General features: G+C 44.7%; 1 long non-coding RNA gene across 1 annotated transcript in view; it reads left to right on the plus strand.

Annotated features, from left to right (window-relative positions):
- Window positions 1–25739, plus strand: part of LOC138498653 (uncharacterized) — a 123372-nt gene that overhangs the window by 55647 nt on the left and 41986 nt on the right. Inside the window, exon 3 of the long non-coding RNA XR_011278808.1 lies at window positions 20632–20733. This is a non-coding gene — a long non-coding RNA (uncharacterized lncRNA). The remainder of the gene's footprint in view (window positions 1–20631; window positions 20734–25739) is intronic.

The raw sequence follows: 25739 nt of genomic DNA on the forward strand, positions 1-25739 counted from the left end.
CTGTCCAAAGATGACGCAGGCTAATCTTAACATTTCTGTATAGGTGTGGTGCTAGTTAACATTGGCTAGTGTGTTAGTGCGTAATGCAATGCAACATTTACCATCAGGCCAAGAATGGAATTAGGCTTGTGGTCACAAATCTCTCTATGAATGCATGGCGTAATTCTATGGCAGTCTATGTTATGGAGAGGTGAGGTAGAGTGGCGAGGGCTTTCTGGAGTAGAGTAATTGCTCTACACCCCACCCATGCCACACTTACATTTTTGTTGCTGTCTGTTGGCTGCTGGCTTCCTTTGCTTCCCCTGCGGACACCTGTAGACACGCCTTGGAGCCGCTACTGTAGGAGCCGTCCTTTGCCTCAGGGCCCTTAGCCGAGGGGGCTGCCGGGCAAAGGGCTGCCCTGGGAAGGTCTGTTATGACCAGGTGGATGCACCAATCAGTGGAGGTGGATGGGTTGGAGGGGGAGGGGGGGACTGTGAAAAGGCCAGACATAAACAAAGGACTACACCCCACAGACTGCATCCTTTGGATGCAGCCCAGAAACAGAAACAACAGGCTCAGAAGCCAAAAGAAACACTAGACAGGCACCAAATTAGCACACAATGCTCACCAAAAAATATAGATACATAAATGATTAAATAAATAAATTATTTAAAAAATATATATATATATTAGAAAAAACACTCACACCACTCCAAAAGAGTGCATAAAGCACATCAAAAAACGGATTACAATAATTGTGAAACTACTCACTCAGGATCAACCAGCCCCTAAAGGTGCTTTCACACTGGTTTCTCCTGCCATATCCTTCCTCATGGCAGTCCTCAAAGCAGTTAGTAGAAGGTAGTTGCTGAATTGTACGATATAGGTTGGAGGCCTCACTGAAGTTGAATCTGCAAAGCGCTTTGTTTTGCACCACCTGGCTTGGGGGTTAAAGGAATGCCTAGAGTTGTGAGTGAACACCCATTAGATCATGACAAAACTGGAGGCTTGTGGCCAGGAATTGGTTGAGAGTCTTCACTTGTGACAGTTGCAGTAGTAGCAGACTGTTTGTTTGGGTGTAATTACATTGCAGTGGATAGAAAGTTGTGTTGCATTGTTAAGGTGCCATGCAGACCGGTACCCTTGGTTCCAGGGTAGTGTATAGCTAAAACAGTGTTGATTTTATCTTGTCAGTGTGAGTGGAAACTAAGCAGGAATAGGGTTGAGATTTTCTACCTTGCATTGAGAGTATATAAGGCTGCAGAACACATTTCAGAACCTTAGAAATCATTATGGCCAGGAAGCACCTCCTACCAAATTATTTATTAAAGGTGAATGGTAGAACAATAACATGAAAAATGGCAAGCCAGAATAATGCAGGAGGTTACCGCTGCAAATGTTGACATGTGGCATGATAATGGTATACTATATCAGGCCCTGGCAGACTTTTACATGACACAAACCAGCAAAGATGAGCCAATTAAAATGGCTCAGCTCACAGCACACATGTATCTCCATGTGCTGGTCATGGAAGAAAGACACCAGAATAGTGTGGCATCTGTGCAAAACCAGGCTGAGCTTTTGAATCAAGCCCAGAAAGAGCTGAATCAATTAGAAGTGAAAGCCCAACAGGGACAAAATTTAGAGTTACAATTTGAAAATCTTATTGAACAGCTAAAAGATGAGTTGAAAACATAGCAGCAAATAAATGTAGAGCGAGAGACCCAATTTCCGGCACAGCAAGAGGAGTATAAAGAATGTGTTGAAAATCTCAGCGCAAGTCAAAACAAATTAAATGAGCAGGTTGTTCATAATAGGGCATTTTAGATGACATTTTCACATTTTAATCACAGGTAAAACAACTGAAAGCTGAAAACAGCAAGTTAATTATCAAAGAGGTTGACTCTCAAGGTGAGTTTGATCAGATGCACTATGATCTGAATACCTTGAAACAGCAGAGAGAGCAGTTCAGGGAAGAAAATAACACATTAAGTCACGGAAATAGTGCCCTGTTTCAGGAAGTGCATCAGTTAAGGATGGACATGGAGAAAAGTGAGTCATCTTCTCAGGAACTGGCTGACAGTAGGTTACAAAATGCACAATTAACTGAACGTTTGATGCAAGCAGAGATTGACATAGAACACGGCAACACTGGCCTGTATTGTCAAGGGGAGGCGATTAGTCTCCTGAAAAAGAAATGCTCTGAATATGCGCAGATGATGCAAGCATCACAGAAGGAAAATGAGTCCCATTGTGAAGAGAACAAGGGACTAAGGGACAGATTAGCGGTACAAAGTAAAGTGCTAGAAGCCACTCAAGCACTGGTGTCAGAATGGAAAACTCAGGCCTCTGTATATTGTCAAGAGATAGGGACTGAGAAAAATAAATGTGAGAAGTCGGAAAGTGAAAAAGCCAAATATAAACAGGCTTTGAGGCACCCTGACCAGTCAGGGTATGGAAAAGTACCCTCCGATTATGGAGGGATGACCTCTCTACCAGGGTCCTCAAGCCAACCCACCACCTCATATGTACAGAATGCGGCTGACTTCATGCATACCACTTCTCAAGAACAGGGAAACATGAGGCAGATGGACTCACCCCGGCCTAGTGCAGTTGATCCAGAAAGCCAGTCCTTATCCGACATCGATGAGAGTTCAGGGTTATCAAGTAGAAGGGAAGGTGGCCAGACCAGTAGGCTCTGGGAATTAAAAAATACCCTAGCATGTACTTCTGACCAGGAGGGCTTCTATGATGAAAAGATCAGGGAGTTTGGATGGCAGAAAATGAAGTTACAAAGGGACCACCTAGACGGCTTAGCAGAAAGAGAAGATACAGAGTTTATCCCTCAAAAGAGCATCTTAAAAACCTCCACACATTTAGGGAGGTGGGGGGATTTCTCCACCATCCCTGCAAGGAAGGATGGGGAGGATGAATACTCTCCGGTGCAAAAAGGGGAGTACAAGGGAAATGACCCTGAGAACCCACAGCACCACAAGAGAGTCCAGACCCAGTCATTCTGGGAGGTATTCCCAGTCTCATCAAGGTGGGAACAGGGGCGTAGGAGACCCATAAAATCTGGGGGGGACAAGGGACACCTTGGGGACTTTGCTTTTTTAAAGAACTCGATTTTTCACAAAATTAAAATAGCAGTATGTATTAAATTACATATATCATCACTGTATAAAACAAGAGAAAAGAAGAAAGCAACACTGAAGAAAATTAAGAAAAAGAAAAGCAGTTCAGAGTATAAAATCCTCCCAGCAATGGACATTTAGAGAGATCTTTTATAATACTCTCACCTGCGCTTTAAATGCAGATGCTTGATGGAGTTTCGCCAACCCATCCTATCCTATTCCACTTGAGCCCCTTTACAGCAGTGTATGGTCTGCAATCATACCTCGGCACCAGGGTATTTACTGGATCTACATGGATAGCAGAACAAGCGCTGTTTGAATCTCGAGGCTCTATTTTATTTTTTTCTGGGTCACCAAGATGGCTTATGGTTGCCACTATTAAAACTTGTCTACAATGCATTAGTCAGCTGGTGGTGGGTAACAAACATGCAGTTTTAAAACAAGCATTGACAACGCCAACCATTTGGGCTTTAATGTAGGCATGGAAAAGGCACTTGCCAAGCACTGCCATAGTGGTATTAGGTACCCACTGATGGTAGCAGCTGCAAAATGGTGCAAGTACCTGGACATTTAATAGCAGCGCCTGGCAAATGCCCAATACGGATAGACAAGCAAACACTTGCCATTGCTGGTTTTTAGCAGGACTTCAGTGAAGGACATGCATAGTGCTAATAGAATGGATGAAGGCATCCCTGGCTAAGACATTTGTATTACACTAGTAGTATGTTCCCAGCTCCAATTAATTTATTAACTACACAGAGCTTCGAAGTAAACATCCCTAAGTCAGTGGCTTTATCTAAACCAGAACTGGCGTTGCTAAGATAGCCCAAATAACATGATGCTGTTTCGCAAGGCAAGATGCCACGCACCCTGGCACCAGCTCCCACTACAGGACAGGTCAGAGGTGAATATATACCTCATTTAAGGTTAGTCGTGACTTCAGACCTAGGCTACAGGTAGGATTGAGTGAAAAGGGAGTTGATTCAGGAACAGCCTGCTGTGACTGTCTCTTCCTGGAGAGGAACAAGACAGGAGCACAGATGACACTGGGGCAGTGGGAGAACGTCGAGCCCGTGCTCCCACGTTCCTTCTAATAAATCCTCCCCATGCCGGCCTGCACCTGGGAGAGGGGGGTCACTGTGTGTATTATCAGGTCCAATCAATGCACAGACAGGTATGGTGTAGTGTATATATCTGCAATTATTTCAACAAACGACCTCTAATCGTCCTCGTGCAGGCCTCGTGAGCATGGACACCAGCCGACATGTGCAATTGTATAACAAAAGGATTTTTGGACTTGGGGATTTGACCCCGCTATTACTTATCTGACAACAGTCATATGGATCTTTCACGTTATCCACAGCCCTGATTTGAAAAAGGCTCAGGCAAGCCGAAACATGTGTAATCAACCTAAAGAGGGCTAATAAACTTTTTTGTTTGATTGACCATTAAAATCAAGCATACACATACTTAATGGTGCTGAGTCCTGGAGGTTTTCCCTTCTTGTACTACATCCCTATCTTTCATCTGCACTCCGTTCTTGTTCCCATCTCTCCCCTCCCTTGCCCCTCTCTTTTTCTGTCCTCTGCACCCTTTCTACCCTTTTTCACTTTGCAGTCCCACACTCTACTGCAGCCCAGTCCCTCCCTTCCCATTCCCCCATGGCCAGCACCCCACAACTCTCATCTGTACACTTACTCAGCACTTTCTCCTCAGTCTTCAGAGCACCCTCACTATCCTGGCTTACATTTCACAGGTTTTCTCTTGCCTGCCTTGCATGACCAACCACTCCATATAGCTTCTCAGAATAAGCTGGAACAGGCATGCCAGATCCATGACCTTTAAAGGGCCCATTGATACCTGCAAGCATTAACTCTTAAGAAATAGTCAGGAGCATGGATATTTGGAAGGGGGCACAGACAGAGAAGTCACTAAATCCCCGTACTGCCGAGGCTCTACCCCCAAAATCTGATTGCACTGCGACCACTCAAGTACGCTGACAGAAACAGCCAGGCTGAATAAAACAGTGAAGCTTAGTCAAGACCTACAGAAGATTTGCGCTTGATTTCTTTTGAGAGATGCGTAGGATGGGCACCAAGAAATAGTTTATTTTGGGCAGGGACAGCGTTCAGGCCTGTGCTGGTAATAGTTTGTATTATGGAATATAATAACACTTTGGGCATAGTGCTTCATGCTAGATGCTTTCAGCTTCTAGGCAATGCAATAGCAGGTATTATTACCCTCATTTGAACAGTACTGAATTTATGAAAGGTTAAGTGGACCCAGCTGCTGCTGGGTTTGAACTAGAGAAATGCAGGTAGCCCTTATGTCAGAGACCAAGCTTTAAGTGTGTTACCATCCAAACTTCAAGCAGGTGTGAGTTGGTGGAAAGAGGTGGAGGGGTGTGCCTTAAGTGAGGCCTACTGATATTAGAGCATACATCAAGTGTTTTCCCTTGCCTACCTTAGACATTACTATGGAAAAGAGGACACATCCCATGTAGCGGCCCTTCTTGAGATTGGCTCATCCTCATTTTACTTTATATGGTTTCATGAGGATTTCGTATGGTATGTCAGGCTGATATCTCAGGCAGTGGCTGCACTTTGCAAGCCAGGCCTGGGGTACAGGGACATCTTGGAGAAAATCCAGTCTTTCCCAGATTGTGTGATCCTGGGCGAATCGTGTGACCCCCCCCACTGTGCATTATTTTCTCTATAGGTTTACTTGGCATCACCTAGAAGTGACTCAGATGGCAGTGTACACTATAACGGAATGCCTCATTTGTAAATGTTCTAACAGAGTTTCTTGTTGCTCCATGTATGCTAAGCATGTTGAGTGAGTGCGAAGAGGGACAAAGTGGCACAGCAATAGATGTCACCTCCAGCTGGGGGACCGGGTCTCATTTTGGGAAGCAGTTATAGATACATTCATAGAATGAGTAATTTATTTTTCAGAGAAACGTGTCAGGTGCGATCAGCTTGATCCAACTCTAAGGAAATAAACTAGAAACAATCTCAAAGTAACCTGACGGTTTAGGGGCACTAGTGTAAGCAGCAAAAATAATCATCATGCCCTTCTCCTTAAAAAAGGCAATACATAATATAGTAAACAGTGTTGTGCCTGGCATTTGTATAGAAACTACATGTACATGTCAATACCAGCTCCCATTGTGCACCCTTGATCCTCTGCTGTGTCAGTGAATGGCCTCCGTGTTTTGTTTGTGCAGCCTTGCAAGCCCATGTTGGCCAATGCTTGGAGCTAAAATGTGAGCCCTGGCTGCCCTTCAGTAAGAAAGAGCCATTCCAATGTGATGTTCCTCTTTGGCAGGGGCACACTTTCATGAATTGAAAAACCTGAGGGCGGCATGGCCTCAGGATTTTCAATTCATGAAAGTGTGCCAACGTCAGATGTACAGTTTCTAAACAAACGCAGCGCGTTGCAAACTGATCAGAGCATCCTGGCCTCTTAATGTTTCATAATGAAACAGTAAGAGGCCCGGATTCCTGATTAGTTTTGCAATGCACCACGCATGCTTAGAAACTGTATACCTGACGTTGGCAATGACACATGCTCTCTAATATATCCTCCCCATGCCACCCTGCACCTGGGAGAGGGGGGCCACGCCACTTGACTTACCTTATGGTAGCTGAGGACTCAGGTGGAGGTCGAGTCGCAGTCGGACTAGGAGTCAATCTCACTCTGTCTCCTTCAATAAAACACGCTCTCACAGAGTCACTGGAGCACGTGTCTATGCCTGGCTTCTCCTTCATTCAGGAAAAACAAAGGCTGTGGCTGCGCAGCAGTGCACTGCGCAGGCAGGGCACGTGCAGTTTGTCCACCGGCCTGGGCACGTTCATTATGCGCAGGCATGGGGCACCGCAGCAGAAGTGTGCAGACAGTCTACTTTAACTTTTGCAAGCTGACATCGTATTTTACACGCTGCATATACTTTCCTGGTGTTCCTGGGACAGCTAAACCACCTGACCCTTCAAGATGGCCGAATTCAGATGTTGGTAGTGGTGATCCCATTAAAAGCAAATTAGATCACATATATTCTGCCGGTAATGAAGGATTACTAGTCCGCCCACCCTACTCTAGATTATGAAAAACCTTGGGTTTTTCGTGAGGGTGAAGCTGATCCCAAGGAGGGTGGCACACCTGAAACGTGAGAAGTGTGGGGCTTACTTTTGGCACATTTTGGAGAAATCTTTATTATATTTTGACCAGTTTGTCAGGGGCTCAATGAAGCCATTCTAGTCGACACCATTTGAGAATGGCCTTAAGTACTACCTTGTAGGAAGCCTGCAGATGTTAATCTTCCCCATTTTAATGTCTCTCATTTTACTGTTCTAAGCAAGATAAAGGGCTCCGTTGGGCACATGTGACATGTGATTGACACCTCTTCTCTACTGGTCTTTAAAAGGGACCAGTGCTTAATAATGGCCATCTGGGTGCATCGCCTATGTACAGGGGCTTCTTTCCACATAGGTTTACGCTTTATAAAACCCACACATTCATACATTACACAATTCCGTGGCAGACATTTGAACGCCGTCAGAGGAACAGAAGGTTATGTAGGCACACCCAACATGTAACTGCCCCAGCCCTAGCAGAGTCTCTGAAGTACCAGCATCTATAATACTTATGGAATATTATAAATCAGTTTTTCTTTTACTGCCCACAGAAAGATACATGGATGCACCTGACCCACCTGACACGTGACTGCCTCTACTCCTCCAGCTGCACCTTTCAATGACAGCATAGGAAATGCACGCATTTCAATTTTATGTGACACCCCCTCCACCTACCAGCGCTGTGCTGTAGTTCCATTATCCCCTCCCCCCTTCTCTTTCCCGCCCATGTATTGCCCCCAGTTTGTACGAGGCAGCGGATGCTGGTTCTCGAAATATTGGACTGAGTATCGTATAGTGGCAGGAATATAAAAAAGCGTTAAATATCGCCACGAGGTGAAGATTTTTTCTTTTGGGACTAGGCTCATCTTTCAAGGTGAATAATTTGTTATCAAAAAGCTTCCAAAAATATCTCACAGGAGGCGACACAGAGTGTCGGCATGGCGAATGATGTGGCCAAGAAGGGACAGCAATACTGACACAGCGGACTGGCAACAAAGAGCGTACCCTGGAATTGACCGGCCGAGGGAGTGGGGCCATCTGTGGAAATGGCACATGTAGCTCTCCATGCAGAAGCGATGGAGTGCCGGGGAGGGGCAAGGCTGGCACTACTGCAGTGGAAGGGGGGTTAAGGGCCCACGAGTGCCCCTGTGGCACTGCATGCAGCGGGAGCGGTGGGCGAGTCACCTTGTGGGGCAGTGCATACATTGGGGCCAAGGGGTGAAGGGAGGAGGCAGGGCCCGAAATGGGGCATTCGGGTGAAAGGAGTCAGAGGGGTGTGTGTTCTGGCATTACATGCACTTGATGGGGGGGAGAGAAAGGGTGTGTCTTTATACAGTGCGTGTAGTGGGGTGCAGTGAAATAGATGGGCTGTGTTTCGTCACTGCATGCAAGTGTTAAAGTGAGCTAGGGTGCGTGGGTTCTGGGGGTGCTTTCTTTAGGCATTGCATGCATTATGTTGGGGAGTGTGGGTAATCTAACACTGCATGCATTGGGGGAAGAACGTTATATGGTGTGTGCGCTGGCACTGTATGCATTGTGGAAAGAAAGATGGGTTTTGCTGGGGCACTGAATGCAGTGGTAAAATATGGTGTTGTCTGCCACTGCATGAGAGCAAGGAAGATAGAGCGAATGTGAATGGGGGGCAGTCAGCAATGCGCCCCCTTCCTCGCCACAGCCCTTGACCCAGGACTACAGCGACAAAGACACTGGATGAAAAGGTGTGTGTTCTGGCACTGTGTGTTCTGGGCAGAAGGGAGAACACCGGGCGTGCTCTGTTACTGCGGGCAAAGGGCGGAGGTGTTCTGGTCCTGGACCCAGTGAGGTGTTTTATGGCACCACAGGAATGAGACACACAAACGTGACATTGAGGTGAAGGCGCTAGAGCAGGCGTCTTCAACCTTTACGTTAGCTAGAGCTACTTGTAGTAGTGGCCAACGGTGGAGAGATACTAATGGCTGATATCGGGGTGGAGATATTTATAAACCTCCGAATTTTGACCCATATTTTTCTTTTGGCCCGGTTATTTCCCCTCTATAAAAAGGTGGAATAACATATGCCATCACGATTATATTAAAAACTTCTTTGTTGCATTATTATTTGTTAGTAGCTGTCTCAAAAAGACAGATATTTATTGGACTACCACACAAATATCCTGTAATTTGTGTGCTCCTTCCGTTGCGTTTTATGCAGGATGTCTACATGCTAGGCACACTATTGTTTTCCAAATGTGCATTTCACACTTCCATTAAAAAAAACAAAAGTAATTTCCAAATTGAAAAATGCTGCTTGTGTTCACTAGTTTTCTTTTAAATGTTTTTTTTGTCAGACACAACACATATACTGTTATTTTGTGTGCCCCTCTGTGTTTTAGCAGAGGTTATATTTATAAAGATGGTATATGCTTGTCAAACTGGTTAATCGCAAATAAATGCTTCTGTTGTGCCGAGCAGTTTTTAGGAAATTAAACAGTGCGTTCATGGGTGGCAACTTTTAATTTTCACTACAGAGGCAGAAATATCCCCACCTTCGCCCTGAATATGAGCAAGCAACCAGCCCAACCCATACCCTGGCCAAACACATTAACACTTTTTTATGAGGCATTGCAAAAAGTCATACGATTAACAACCTGTAGTTTTGAATATATAACATCTCAGCATCGGTCTGTCAACCTGCTGAGCTACCCTGGCAGGCTTCTACTGTACAGCGTGTCTGTGGATCGCTTAATGTACTAAAAGTGGGTGTACCTGGTCATGGAAGTGATTTAAAGTGGACATGTACAGTGTGGAGTTTGGAAAGAAGCCACATGAAAGAAATTGCACCATTTTGTAAATATTATTTTGAACATTTCCAGACGAGCGGTAGTGCTACTGTGATATTTTCATTGCGTGGCCACAATTATCCTGATCCTGCCCCAGCCCTTCCAACATCTCTGGCAAACACGAGCAGCTTGCTTAAGCAGTGAGGGCGCACAAGGCCAACTGTGGTACTACAGGCGGCCTGCAACTGATACTGACATCTGTCAGCATATTTACAAGCAGCTCCACATGGCACTGCAGCCAAGCTTCCCACCCACAGTTGGGACAACCAAGGTTCGATCCTGAACATGGAAACTAGCCACAAACCACACTAGAATGCGTTTATTTTAAGGTACAAATTCTGGGGGGGGATAAAAGCTATTATATCCCCCCCACTTAAAATTGTGGGGGGATTTGTTCCCCCCATCCCTCCCCATGTCCTACGCCCATGGGTGGGAACACCTAGAGGACATGGAATGGACCACCAACAGTAGCAGCCTGGAGTAAGAGGATGAAGAGGAAGCACCTCCTATCCAAATTATTTATTAAAGGTGAATGGGTAGAACAATAACATGAAAAAAGGCAAGCCAGAATGATGCAGGAGGCTACCTCTGCAAATGTTGACATGTGGCATGATAATGGTATGCTATATCATGCCCTGACAGACTTTTACATGAGACAAACCAGCAAAGATGAGCAAATTAAAATGGCTCAGCTCACAGCACACATGTATTTTCATGTGCTGATCATGGAAGAAAGACACCTGAATAGTGTGGCATCTGTGCAAAACCAGGCTGAGCTTTTGAATCAAGCCCAGAAAGAGCAAAATCAATTAGAAGTGAAAGCACAACAGGGACAAAATTTAGAGTTAAAATTAGAAAATCTTATTGAACAGCTAAAAGATGAGTTGGAAACATAGCAGCAAATAAATGTAGAGTGAGAGACACAATTTCCTGCACAGCAAGAGGAGTATAAAGAATGTGTTGAAAATCTCAGTGCAAGTCAACACAAATTAAATGAGCAGGTTGTTCATAATAGAGCATTCTTAGATGACATTTTCACATTTTAATCACAGGTAAAACAACTGAAAGCTGAAAACAGCAAGTTAATTATCAAAGAGGTTGACTCTCAAGGTGAGTTTGATCAGATGCACTATGATCTGAATACCTTGAAACAGCAGACTTAGTTTCAGCGGAAAAGGAAGTTTGCCAAACAGGAGAAAGGTGTTGTGAAATCATTCGGTATTAAAATAGGAATTGCATGGAATTTGCTAAGTGGACATTCTCCCCTGAATAATCCAGCTTCTTTGCAGGGCTGGAGGACCAAGATCACCAAGAAGGGTCCACCTATAAGGAGGTCATTCCTAAACACTTCTCTAGTCATAGGAACCCACAGGAGGCCCGCAAGGCAGCATACAACCTGCAGTGTCAGGAATACCATGCGCCTAGAGAGTTTGTGCAGGAGCTGAATGAGCATTTGCACAGACTTATAGGCGTCTGAACTCCTGAACACCAGGAGTTCATCAACACATATTTTCATGCACTCCTAAAATACATAATGTCCCAATTAGTAAGGGAGTTTCATGAGTGTAAGATCCTGGATTGGGTGATTGAACAGGCCACCAGGATCTATGAGGTCCAAAAGCCCTCTGAAAATAAGAATGACCCCCCAAATAAACCTCAAACTCACATGCAGCTGCAAAGGTAGAGGAGGTGAAAAATATTCCCCCATTGTACTTGGAGACGGGGGGCCTACAAATACTCCTCCCACCAATAAGCAGAATGAGAGGCAGAGGAGACCCACGGATACAATTGGGTGGTAGCCACGCAGGATACCAGACCAACGCTCCATCTAACCTTGCCACCTAAATCAGTCCAAGATACAAGGGTAACAGACCCATCCTGAGGTATGTTTACAGTCCCCTGGCACACGGGAGGGCGGGCGCAATAAGGTAAGTACCACCCCGGGAACATGCCCACAAAACGTCCCTCAAAACCTCTCTCAGGAAGGAAGTAATACTCCACCCCCAACCTAAGCTTCTTTCCCAGGTACCCTTCAAACCCTAATTTCCAGAATAATCCTCCTCTCTCTCCGCTTTCTGGACAATAGATTCCTGAAACTGGGAGAAGGGAGACCTAGGTTGAAAGGTTCTCAGGGAAAATGCCAATACCCAAGCTACTGTGGGAGAAGGGACACCTACCTTTTCCAGAAGCAGCAAATGTATTAATCCAGACCTCCCTACCAACCACAATAAATGTCACAAATGGAGTGATAGGTCCAACAAATAACATATAATCTGGGTGGCATGTTGAGGGCTCATCAGAACCCTTAGGTGGAAACTGGTGCACAGAATAACTTAACACTCGGGTCCGATGCCTTGGGGGAGCAATGACGGGAAATAAACTCCAACAACCAACAGGTTCCAGAGGAGGGGGCCCAGGTGGAAGGGAGATGCAAAGCCCTAGAGAAAGCTTCCTCTCCCACCAGAACAAAACCCTAGGAAACCTCTGAGCCTCAACATGAATCTTCTAACCCTGAAAAGCTGGAACCTAAAGAACAGATGGTAAGTAGGAGAAATCGAAAGCCAAAGACAACCCACTTTGTGGAGGAAGTCTGCATTGTCCCTTTCGAAGGAGAAGAATCCCTGGAGTATTCAGGAAAGAACATCTTCTCTTTCAGGGATGGAGGGATAACGCCCAATGACAAATGGGTCCCAAAAGACCCTAATGTCGACAAGGTAAGTATGGTGACAAACCCAGAGCAAAAGGTTCTTAAACCCAAACAATGTCATCCAGATGATCCAGAAATTACTGAGATATCCTCCCCCCAAACAGGTTTGGGGAACTGTCCCCACAAAAAGAAGTACAGCAAAGATCAAGGGAAAAGGGGAACTTCACAATCCCATCTGTTTCTGGGTGCAAAACCTTTTTTTTACAGATTCCCGGACTCTGACACAGAAAACTGTCCAAGATCAAATAGGGTCGGAGTGCAATATAAAATAGTTAACTGCCAAGCTGGCACATAATGCAAATTTTCTTTGCCCCCTTGAGGAGAGGGAAGGAAGATTGTATGCTCCTGTCAAGGTACAGGGTCAGTGTGCATTATCAGTGCTGGTGGATACTGGCCCTCCCGTCCAAAAGGGCCTTTGGTCAACTGAAATCCTGAAGGGGGAGAGTCACCAAATTCACCTCAGACCTCTTCCCGGACAACTCCAAAACTTTGATGGGAATGATATTTCCTTCGAAGGGGCTGCAGATCTGGAAATAAAAATTGGGTGACAGGGTGAAACACCCGGCGATAGACATGACTCCAGAGGGTACACCTTGTTGATTAGGGAATTACCTCCTTTGGAGGTTATCACCCCTGAATGACTGTGTGAACAAGGTCCTCTGGACCCAGACTAACCAGCTGATCAAACTAAAACAAAGCACAAATTATGTGTGTTTGAATGGTTGAATGGCACTTGCCACATGATTGAACAACACTCCTATAAAATAGAATTCCATTTCAGGTATAATGAAGTCCCAGACATCACTGTCGATAGGAGAACAATCTGGTGATGGGAACCCTTCTCGATTCTTGAAAATCAAACTCCCTCCAAGTTTTAAGTGGCATTCCACACTTTAAAGGAATACTCTGAAATGTTATACTAGTCCAAAATCAGAGGAAAACCCAAATCCAATGACAAAATATGATGAAAGACCATCCCAAACTCTTACTGACATCCAGATAAAGGGTGAACAGCTGTTTTTTTCCCCATTGAGATAAATAAGGGGGAGGAGCCTGCTATCGCCAGAGTATGCCTGAATAACGGAAGAAGCTTCATCAGTGAAGCATTATTCAGGAAAATCCCAGAAGCTCAGACCATTCCCACATTTAAATTGAGAAATGGGAATTAGGCCTGAAAACCCCAAATTCCAAACATCACCTGCATAGCAGGTGTATGATAAAAATGTCCATTGGTGACAAAAGCATACAACATAATTTTTGGGTCGTGAGAGATGTTCTTTCTGCCTTTTACTTAGGCAGTGACATTCTCAATCGATTCTCAATCGATTTGCAATTAATTTGGACCTCATTAATAGCAAAGCCTGGTCCCAACTGGGGGGGGGGGACCCCATGGGTTTTGTCAACAATGAGAAGGCATTCCGATCAGCTCAATTGCTGACTTATGCAGTTGAAGTTCAAGGGAGAGGAGAGGTTACCATCCCAGGACACGTGTGACAATTTACAATTCCCCCAAAAAATAATCGGGGACAGAGCCTCTAAAATCAGGTACCTATATTCATTTGTATTATCATCTCCAACAACAAGGTTTGTATTTACATCTGACACCGCTAGTTGACTTAGAACACAACACCATTCGAATATTGGTGGATAACAGCCACCCTCCAAGTATCACTTTGGGTGCAGATACCTTTATTGGAATGGCGGTTGATGCCCAACATTATTCTATTGATTAGGTAAGGAGATCATTGGACCAATTCCAAATGTTTGCTTCAATTTCAAGGACGGTATCCCTCCTGAAAAGGTTTTTACCAGACAAGGGATCATTTCTTAGTGTACTCTTCCTGCCCCTATGGCGGGGAAGAGGTGACCTGTGACATCAAGAAGGATGAAGTGGTATTCCAAGTCAACAGTGACTACTTCCCATCCTTGGAACCTCACGTCCAGGCCAACACCATGACAAGAGAGCACTCCACCGACCTGGAGGGTACCAGCAAAATTGGTCAAAGAACAAATCAAGCTCTCTGATACCTTCAAGACCGAGGAGCAAAAACAAAGGCTGAAACAGGTGTTTCTAGATTTTCAGGATATCTTTTCAGTGGATTCATATGACTGTGGATGCACAGAGATACATTCAACCACCATACCACAGACCCCGAGAAGGGTCCAGTATTTATGAAGCAATACCAGTTACCTTAACATCCATGGAGTTACTCATGGAGATTATTAAAAACTTAGAATCCTGTGGGATAATTAGTCCAATATACAGTACCTTTAACAAACAGGGACTGGGGATACTTAAACCCAATGACCAATGGAGAATTTGCGCAGACCTAACAGGTCCACATGTCGAGACGGCTCATCCCCTACATTGATCATGGACTGGCACAGATCCACGGGTCAAAGGTGTGTACCGCCATTGACCGGACCAATGGCTACTGCACAGTACCCATGAGTAGGGAAGACCAGTTTGAGCTTGTCTTTACCTTCAGGGGGCAGCAATACAGTTGGACCTGAACCCCCTTTGCATACATAAACCATGGCAATGAATTTAACATCTTCCTACATAAGGGCATGCCCAATTTGGCCGAAAGGGGGAACCTGGCCTATGTAGATGATGTCTTAATCAAGAGCTGAAGTATGGAGTAACATATAGCGGAAATACGCTATGTTCTGACCAAGTTGCAGAAAGCCAGAGCAAAAGTGTCCTTTCAGAAGGCACAAGGGTGTAAGACCCACGTGAACTTCTTAGGGCATGAAGTCAATCCTGAGCGGTCCCCAGGCAAAAAAGGTGGAAGCATTATTTAAATTGAAAGACCCTACTACTCTGCGAGAACTTAGAAGCCTTCTTGGACTTATTACTTACAGTAGAAAGTTAATTGAAGACTATGCAGAGGTCACTCGATGCTTGGTCCATTTATTAAAGACCGGAGTCAAGTGGGAGTGGAGTCCGGAACAATCCGAGGCAGTAAAAAAACTAAAGAGAAGCCTTTCCGAAGTCTCTTGTTTGTCTTGCAGCATCAAGAAACAAGGAGTTCTTCTTGCAGACGGTGTTCTCAGAAACTTGCTTAACAGCAGTATTGTACCAAAAGCACAAGGTCAGCAAAGTAATCTCATACGCAAGCAAGACTTTGTCCTCTACAGAGGAAAAATTCAATCATTGTGAAAAGGCACTCCTGGCAACAGTGTGGGCAATGAAGGATTACTGCCCATTCATCCAGGGAGCGCACATCATTGTCGAGACTCCTCACCAACCCTTGCAATATCTCCAAAGTGACCGAATCCGAACAGGGAATGTGAGTAATTCGAGAAATGCTTCCTGGATTCAGTTCATGCAAGGATTTCCTTTGGAGGTCAGATATGGCCAATACAAGAAGTCCTCTAGCGCAAGGATTGGCTGACTTGCATGGCTATGCTAAAGAAAACTGTCTCAAGGATGAAAGGCTAAGGACCAAGGACAATATGGAGGCGCACCTTACTTCCCCGCACAAAGTCTATGAGGAAGACATGTCTAAGGGGATACCTACCATTTACATGGATGGGTGCTCCTACCATGTTGAAAACAATAGGGAAAAGGAATTAGTGGCTGGCATTGGGAATGCCTGGCTGAATTAGGCCCCGGAACCTTCTGCTGGGTACAAAATCGGTCTCTGAATGTGGCAGAGGTGATAATGGTACATCTAGCCATCCTCACTGCAGCACACCACCAACTCAAACAACTGGTCATAATCACTGGCTCTGATTATGTCAGGAATGGGTTCATTGAACACCTGATTTACCAGAAAAATTGAGGCATGCTGTGTGCAAACAATAAACCGCTAAAGCATGGCAAATGAATTCAATCAATTGATGATCTGGTAACCTCTAATGAGATGACCATTTGTTGGAAAATGATCAGAGGTCACTCCAAAATAGAGGAACCAGACAAGACTGGGAATGACTTGGCTGAGCAGTTGGCAAAAAAAACCTGAGCAGTTCACATAGATCTCATAGAAACCGAATCCCTGTTGGGGGAAATCCAGGCCACTGCTGTCACCAGGTCCCAAACCCATGCCAATAATGAACTCTCAACTGCCCAGTGGAGTAGAGGAACCCCAGATGCAGATTTGATTACTGCACAAAAGGAGGACCAAATTATTAGGAAAGTTTATCAACATATTGAAGACCCTGTGAATTTTCCTCTGACAGAATCGGATTATGCAGGGAAAGAGGATCTCCAGGTGTTGATGAAGTTTTCCAAATGTACTGAATCCAGGATAGTTTGTTGGTATGGAGATCCCTATCTGGATGTGACCAGTGGGTGATACCTACCTCATTCTGAAGCTTGATGTTAAATCACACCAATGATGCGACCACTTCCTGTCATAGGGGTTTATACAACATTAGAAGTCTTGCGCAAGGTTGCATACTGGCCTCATGTGAGTCAGGACCTCGACATCTACTTAAAGGGATGTCCATTTCAGCCAAGTTCCAACTCATCTGGGGCTCCCTTTCCCCCTGTGGCCCCTCCTTCACTGGCTCTGTAGAGGAGCAGCCAAATACCTCTGCAGGAAGTCACCCCCCCACCTGCCTGTTAGCTGGAAGCCTGAAATCGTGCCATGCATGACACCAGTGGTTATGACTATTCCACAGAGAGCCTTCGAGAAAAGGTATCCGCTAAGAAAACCCTATTTGATGTATCCCTGTAGAGATGCCAATCTCTTGGAAGAGATCCCCGAAGGAATATGAAGATGAAAGAAAGAGATACTGATGATGTCACAAGAGATGAGTGTGACACACTGAGAAGAGTGGCTGAAGAAGAGGATGTATAGACTTTATGGAATCTGATGACGAATTGAAGAATCAAGTAAACTCACATGCAAAGTGAAGATTGCACATGTGAAGAGCACTGCAGAAAATGCAAGCTGTTTAATAACTGTACAGATTCAGCAACGCAATCAAACTAAGTAATCTTATAAGCTGGCTATATGTAGTGAATAGACTGCAGGCGGTGCTGCCATTATATAGAATCTGGACTTCGGTGTCACAACTTTAATTAGCTTAAGCCCATGTAGGAGATCGCTGAAAGTTGTGTCACAGCAAGAAAGCAGCTGGAATCGAGGAAGGACCGAGAAAGGTTGTCTGGCCTGGTGTCAAACACTGGAGCAGCAAAGAACTGCTTATCTATCCTTGAAGAACAGTAAATGTGAGAAGCTGAGTCATCCCTTCCTAAGGTGCAAAAATAGAACGCATGAGTGCCAAGTTTTATTCATTTAATACAATTAAATGCTAGAAAATGAGCCAAATTGTGGCCTCCTGTCACATAAGCTATGGATGGAAATAGAAGCTGGGCATGCAGTTTTAGACTTAAGATAGCGTATGCTCACACACCCATATTCCCACGAGCGAGAATACATTGCAAGGCCAGGTTCAAAGGCAATCTCTATGGCAGAAGTCATGGACGATGAGAGATGGTGGGCTAAATGGGTGGGGAGACATGGTCCAAGTGCACCCACTGACACCTGGGGTACCAGCTCACGTGCTGCTAGTGAGCCGAATGTTCCAGAATGGTGCAAGTGTGGACACCAATTATAGGAGGCCATATAATGAAGAGCCTTATAGTTTTATAGCCAATGATGAGCTGTCTGTCAAATAACTGTTGAAGATTACTGGCACTAGGGGTGGGCATACGTTGTCCACCTGAATGGAGAGACTCAATCAAAAATGGATCCCTTATACAAAGTATATTTAGATGTTCCCTTTAAGCCTATTAGAGCCCTGCATAGGTTTTTCTTATTTGCCACATAGTCTGACGTCACCTATGATGAGTTTATACTATATAAATGTAATTTTTTATGAAATGCTTCCAGTGAAATTATGCTTTTTGATGTCCGTTGATGTCCGTTGAAACTCCCTGTTTTAGACAATTAATAATAAAACAGTAATATGACTGCGGTCTTCCTGAGTTGATTTGCTTACTTGGTGTAAGAGTTACTCTGCATCCCACCTACTGCACGATATGCTTCCTATTTAAGGGCCATAAATTCAGATCCCTTGCCATCTACCACTGACTCGGCTCCCTTGCCTGCACTTCTTTCATCCCCTCTCCCGTCAATGTCTCCCTTGCCATCTACCACTGGGTATCATTACGAGGTTGGAGATAGCCATGGTGCTATTAGCACCATGGCTACCCCCTTACCGCATACCGGGTCCGGGTTCCCTGAATGAGGAATTACCGGGCCATTCCAACCTTGGAGGACCCGGTATTTCCCCATTCAGGGAACCCATCCCCATTTGAGCCCCCATAGGGCTCAATGGGAATGGGGAGCATGCTAATAACGGGCCTGTTAATAACAGTCCCGTCATTAGCATGCTGGTTCTCTAGTGGCTCCCGCTAAGGGTGTCTGGTAAAACCAGCCGCCCTTAGCGGGACCCGCTATAAAGGACCTCGTAATGCGGAGGTAAGGGGTTAACGGCACCGGCACCTTTACCGGCACCATTAACCCCTTACCTCCAACCTCGTAATGACGCCCTATACCTAGTATACTAAATAACTTTGTCCTTCACGCCAATTTCACAAATTCACCCACATTAGGGAGATGAAACATGTAAACAACCAGACACTAATTAACAGCTCTTAGGTTGAAACACAAATCTGTCCAGTAGGTTCCCAGGCCACAACAATTGGAGAAACCCACCAGGAAGCCTCCACACATTCAATCACAGTCATTTGACTTAAAGATTCTTAAATCACTGGGCTCATACCATCCCGCTAAGCAAGTGAATCTGTGGGAAACATGACCCCTAGAATTAACCGTTGACCCTCATAATTCACGTCTGGATATGGTTCTGAAACCACACAGAATGTACGTAGGTCACTCACATAGGTGTTCACATGAATTTTGGAAGGCCCTAGCATACCTCATCACCTGTCAAAATCTTCTACACAGGAGAGTTTGTTGATGAGGGTGTAGCCTTTAATACACACCTGAACTTTGGGTCTACTCTTTCTATTCCTTTTCACACCCAACTCACAGTAAAAGTAACCTTATCCTCATTACTCTTGTCCTTACCACATCATACACTCTCATTGGACCTAGACACTTCCTATCAGCGAGCAAAAGGCCCTTCCGGCCCAAAACTCCTGTACTTAGCATTTAGACCTGTGCAATTGCCTATATGTGTCAAAAGGAAACTGCTCCCACGTCGGTAGCATTGATGGGCTTACACCAGTCCATACCACCCATTGTTTTACCTACCCTGGTAGAGCTATTTGAACCTGATCCCAGGCTTGTCAAGTTACCATCCACCATGCTTCATTTTCTCCCACTTTGTTTCCATCAGTTTCCTATCAAACACTTCATTTTTTAATACTTTAAACTCCTTTTATTCTATGCACTCATGTTTCTTCTGTTCCCGCACACAATGCATGCTCTGTTAATTTCTTTTGGCAATCTCTGCAACTTCGTATAGTGACTGGTCTTCAAATCTGCACACAAGTCTTCTGCTCCATAACTTTATGAATACATGTGTTCCATACATGTGCTCATCACAAGTGTTCCTAAACTTGTTTGTCTGCTCCCTTGTGTTTGTAGCAAAATCCTCAATAGACTCATCCTTGCCTCTGTCCTCTCATTACAAAATCATAACGCTGGAGAATAATATTCACGTTTTTGTCATTTTGTAACTCTAATTTCTTCAACATCGTTTTCCATGCATTTGGAGCCTCACCACCACCTGCATCTTCCACTCCCTCCAAGCCATCCCCCAGAGTCCCCCCCCTCCACCTGTTGTCTGTTTTTGGGGAGGCTCTTGACAACAGGTCTTCCTTCAAAACCTAGACAGTGCATTAACAGGGCTCTTTTCCTTTCTGTTCTGTAGGACAACCCATGAACAGCAATGACCCAATCCTGGAAATCTCTTTCCATGTTGCCTACTTGATAGTGGGTTCCCCGAGATGTGGCAGAAATCGAGATGGTCCAGGTAGGTTGGACATCCTGAAGGTGGTACATCCACAGGTTTGGATGATGGGTAAAACAACAAGGCAACACAGCAAATCTATATAATAGTTAGCACAATAACCAAAAATAATTAGACAATATAATAAAGCAACACAAGAAATAAAACTAAATGTGTTAGTGCAGCAGATGTAATTTATTAATGCACTTGTTGAATTCCCAGTATTGCTTCTATAGTTTCCTTTACACTGTTTTAGTTTAGTTTAGTTTATTATTTGATAATGCGCTCCAAACCCAGGGGTAGCCGGGCGCAGCAGATACAAGAATGCTTAAGCTTAGGTCACATGCATACGATACATACAGAACGTCCAAGGCGATACAAATATGCAGGGTATACAAATTATGGATACAGAAAACAAAAATACAAAAAGAGTACAAGTCCCTTGCATGGGAAAGACTGTTATCGAGGTATCACGGCAATTGAGGTGGTAATCGATCCGGCCCTAGCGCAGCGGCGCTGGGTGTGAGTCCTCATTCGTCCAGAGCCAGATTTTCACGTTGCGCCTGAATCTAGTGTAAGGTAGATTGGCTCTCAGTACAGTGGGCAGTGCGTTCCAGGCACAGGCAGCTCTAACAGGGAAACTTGCTCCCCCCGCTTTAGATAGTCTGAATCTGCGTGTTTCAAGTAGGAGGTGGTTGGAAGCTCTGGTATGGTGAGAAGAGGATTTTCTAGTCAGTCTGGCCGTGATATAGGGGGTGCAGTGTTGTTCAGACCTTTATAGGTAAGGGATAGCGTCTTGAGGAGGTCTCTGTCGCTAATTTTTAACCAGTGGTAGTCTTTCCTGATGTTAGAAATATGGGCTCTGCAGGGTATGTCCAGGGCTGCTCTCAGAGCATTGTTCTGGAGTATTTGCAATTTGTTTATGACTGTTTTACTGGAGCCAGTATAGAGGGTGTTGCAATAGTCCAATTTCGACATTACTAGGGCATTGGCTAGTGTGATACAATTAGTTGTGGAGAGGTAAGGTCTGCAGGCCCAAATTAATTTACAGGTGTAAGCTGTGGAGGAGGCTAGGGAATTAGCTTGTTTTTTGAGGTATAAAGTAGAATCAAGGTAGAAACCTAGTGTTTTTACCTCAGTTGCTACTTTAATTATGTTGCCATCTATGTTGAAGGCAAGGTAGTTATGGCTGAGTTTTTTGAGGATGGAGTCGGAACCCAGGATCAGTATCTCTGTTTTGCCGTCATTCAGGCAGAGGCCTTGGGAGGCCATCCATGCCTGAATGAGGAGGTAGATCTTGTTTACTAGAGCTGAGTCTTCGACAAAGTTGCTAGATAGTGGTATGAGGATCTGCGTGTCGTCCGCATAATTGGTATAGGTTACCCCCAGTCTGTCCAGTCTGTCAAAGAGTGGCTTAGTGAAGATGTTGTACATAGTGGGAGAGACACATGAACCTTGTGGGACGCCACAGGTGATTTGAATTGGGTCCGCTGATGCTAAAGGGGAGAACACTCTCATCGTACGGTTGGCTAGGAAGGATTGTACCCAGGCTATTGCTTCACTTGAGAAATGGGCGGCAGACGCTAGGTGGTTGCATAACACTGCATGGTCCACCAGGTCAAAGGCTGCCGATAGGTCAAGGAGTAGGAGCATAGCTGTTTTACCTTTATCCTTCAACTCGTCGATTTGTGTCTTAAGGTCAATGAGTGCTGTTTCAATGCCATGAAGTGGTCTGAATCCAGATTGGCGAGATCCTAGTAGTTGGTGCGTCTCCAAATAGTTTTGGATCTGGAGGTAGGCTACTCTATCTATGATTTTGAGGAGAAATGGCACCGTGGTGATAGGCCTGTAATTGGTTGGGATAGCTGGGTCAAGGGTCTGTTTTTTAAGCAGGGGCAGTACCCAGGATTCTTTGAGGTTAGTGGGTACAGTACTAGTTCTGAAGGAAGCGTTGATTAGTTTCGAGATGAAGGGTGCTAAATCTCTTGCTGCGTCCTTAATGACTTGTGCTGGGCAATTGTCGCCTTGGCAATTAGAAGGCTTTAGTGATGAGATCACCTTTTCAGTTTCCAGAATGGAAATGTTGGTAAATCTGAAGGGTTCGTAGCTACTTTGGGTGACTGATCTGAGTGTGGTATGGGTTTTTGTAGGGCTCAAGGAAGCTTTCTTCTTTGCAATTTTAGTTTGTAGAGTTGCAATTTTATTAGCTAAGGCATTTTGGATGCTAGTGCACCAATGTTTGTCCTTGGGGACGTTTTCTGTTTGAGCAATAGGGTTTTCCATTTGCCACAGGATAGAGAAGAGTTCTTTAGAATTAGAATTAGCTTTGCTAATCCTCTCATTAAGTGAGTCTTTTTTAGTTTGGATAATTTCCTTCTTATATTTTTTAGCAAGGTTGTCAAGAAGGGTTTTATTCTCCGCTGAGGGTGTATGCCTCCAGATAGCTTGGACTTTACGTTTTTGGATTCGTAGTTCTTTAAGGTGCGGGGAGAACCATGAGTTGAGATGGGATTCTCGTTTACTTTTACGTTGTTTGATCGGGGCAATTGTACCCAAGGCTTTGGACATGGCACTATTAAATGTCTCGACTAGCATATTAGGGTCAGGGTTAATATCGCTAGTAGTGAGAGTTGGTAGGAGGAGTGGGAGTAATTTTTCGGATGTGATTTCTTTTTTACTTCTAGTTGGCATGGGTGGTACTATTTCCTGGTTGTTTGGTTTAGGATGCTCTATAGTTGATGAGAAGCAGATGAGGTGGTGCTCAGTCCAAGTTTGAGGTAAGATATTAGAAATGGTAGTATCACAGTTTCGGTTTGCTATCCAATCTAAAGTCCGTCCTTTTATATGTGTAGGGGCTAGGACTTTCTGGATGAGGCCATGATCAACTAGTATAGATTGAATGGAGTAGGCTTGCTTGTCCTCGTTATCATTAAATCCCAGATTGAAGTCACCTAGTAGAAGAAGTTGGGTGGTGTCTTTGATATAGTTAGTAAGGAGGCTAGATAAGTCATCCTCAAAGTTGCCTAATGGACCTGGTGGTCTGTACACTAGTAGTACAGTTAGTGTACCAATATTAGAAATAGGTATTTTGCCCGAGAGAAGTTCGCAAGATGTTATTTCCAGGTGAGGGGTGAGTCTTGCATCTAATTTTATTTTGGTAATGATGGCTAGGCCCCCTCCCTTGGAGTTGGGCCGATCGACTCTTAGTATGTTGTAATTGTCAGGTATGGCAATCATGAGTGCAGGACCTGCGGCGTCGTGGAGCCACGTTTCAGTGATTGCGAGGAGATCCAAGTTATCCATGGCAAGTTTTCCTAATGCGCTTGTGGTTGCTACACTCCAGATGAAGTTTACTAGTCCTTTTTCTTTTTCTTTTAGGCATAAGTAGGTTACAGTGAACACAGCCAGTATTTTACATTTACATTCCTTGCGCAACCTCTATTCCCTGCAGGCAGGCTTTGTATGTTAAACTCTGTTTCTCTGGATGTTGATGCCGAGTGTGAGATGCCAGATAAACAAGACACCGAAACAGTAGTGTGCTTCACAACGCATTTTATTTTAAATCAAATGAGGGGAGGAAAATGCCTCACTGTCCCTAATTCTATGAGGGGTTTCCCTGCTTCAACACAACTAAATAATGCAGCAGGCTTTGTTAGGATGTCCAAAAAACAGTCTGACTCTCACACCTAATGTGTCAAAACTGTTATCAGGGAAAATAAACAATATTTGGCTGTCTTCCTACAGTCGTGTGATGCCTCCTACATCCACCGTCCTTGAAATATTTGCCATGGGGACACTCCCCTTCCCCGTTTTCTTCCACATGTCAGGGCTTTGGAGCCCACAATGCCAGGGAGAAGCTCCCCTTCCCTGATCTTTTCTCACGTCTTAGGGCTTTGAAGCCCACACTACCAGGGGGACACTCCCCTTCCCTGGTCTTTTCCCAAGTGTCAGCCCACTGTGTCTGTCCTTCTATGTTGGTCACTTGCTAAGTTTATGTGTCCAATTGTGCAAGCTGATTGATTTTGAACAAGCCTGTCGTTCAGTATGAATCTATTGCATGCATAGACTCTTCATAGTGTTTTAGGTAGCCCACAACTGTGTTATACATAAACAATTGCATAACCTATGTATGCTGTGCTTTTTCCATCTACTTTGACTTTCCCAAAGCTATTGGAATTAACAAAAACGGGCTCGTAATCAGAGAGCATGTGATTTGGTTCATTAAATAGTCAAAACAATTATAAATAATTTTTACAATTATAATTAATAATAATTATAATTTGCACTTGTCGTTAGCTAATTTGCAACTGTTTAATACCTTTAATCAGCCCCCAAACCCCTTTTCACCAGACGTACCTGGAGCTTCCAGCGCTGATGTCCTGGCTGGTTCCAGACAGTTTTCTGAATCCCAGGGTTTCCACGAGTCGTCATCGGATTCCCTAAGAGAGACGCTCCCTGCATCTGATCTGTGTGCCGCTCGCCTCCCATGGCCCGATGCACCTAACACCAGGCTTTGAGGTTTCCTTGCGGTGCTGTTTGTCTGCTGCCACTCCTCCCCTTTTTATACCGGGGTTTGTTTACTGGTGTTGCCTGTGGCTTTGCTCCCTGTGGTGCGTTCACCGCACATGGGGACTGTTGTTCCCTTCTCTGGCAGGGTGGCCACTCCCCCGCTGGGTCACGTTATCGTCCATTGGATTTCCTTCTAAGGGGATTCATGGACATGCGGGTGTGGGGTGTCCCATCTGGGGTCTGGGACATTTTGGACATGTGGGTGCGGGGTTCTGGAGGACTTAACGCAATAGGTTTCCAAATGTTTCCACCTCAAGATTAATGTTTACACTCATGCTGTTTTATGGTATAGCAAATTGTTATGTGTTATGTGTTTTTGCCTTGTCATTTTACTGTGGATTACAGCGTGAGCAGCTATGGAATACCGGGTGGTTCTGTAGTTTTAAGATTTAGTGAGTGTTGTTCACAGTCAGAGCATGTGAGTGTGTGTATTCTTAAACTGTTGGTTACAGTTGTGTGAG

This window comes from Ambystoma mexicanum, chromosome 5q (genome assembly GCF_040938575.1).
Source record: "Ambystoma mexicanum isolate Mex_15411 chromosome 5q, UKY_AmexF1_1, whole genome shotgun sequence".
NCBI classification, from domain to species: Eukaryota; Metazoa; Chordata; class Amphibia; order Caudata; family Ambystomatidae; genus Ambystoma; species Ambystoma mexicanum.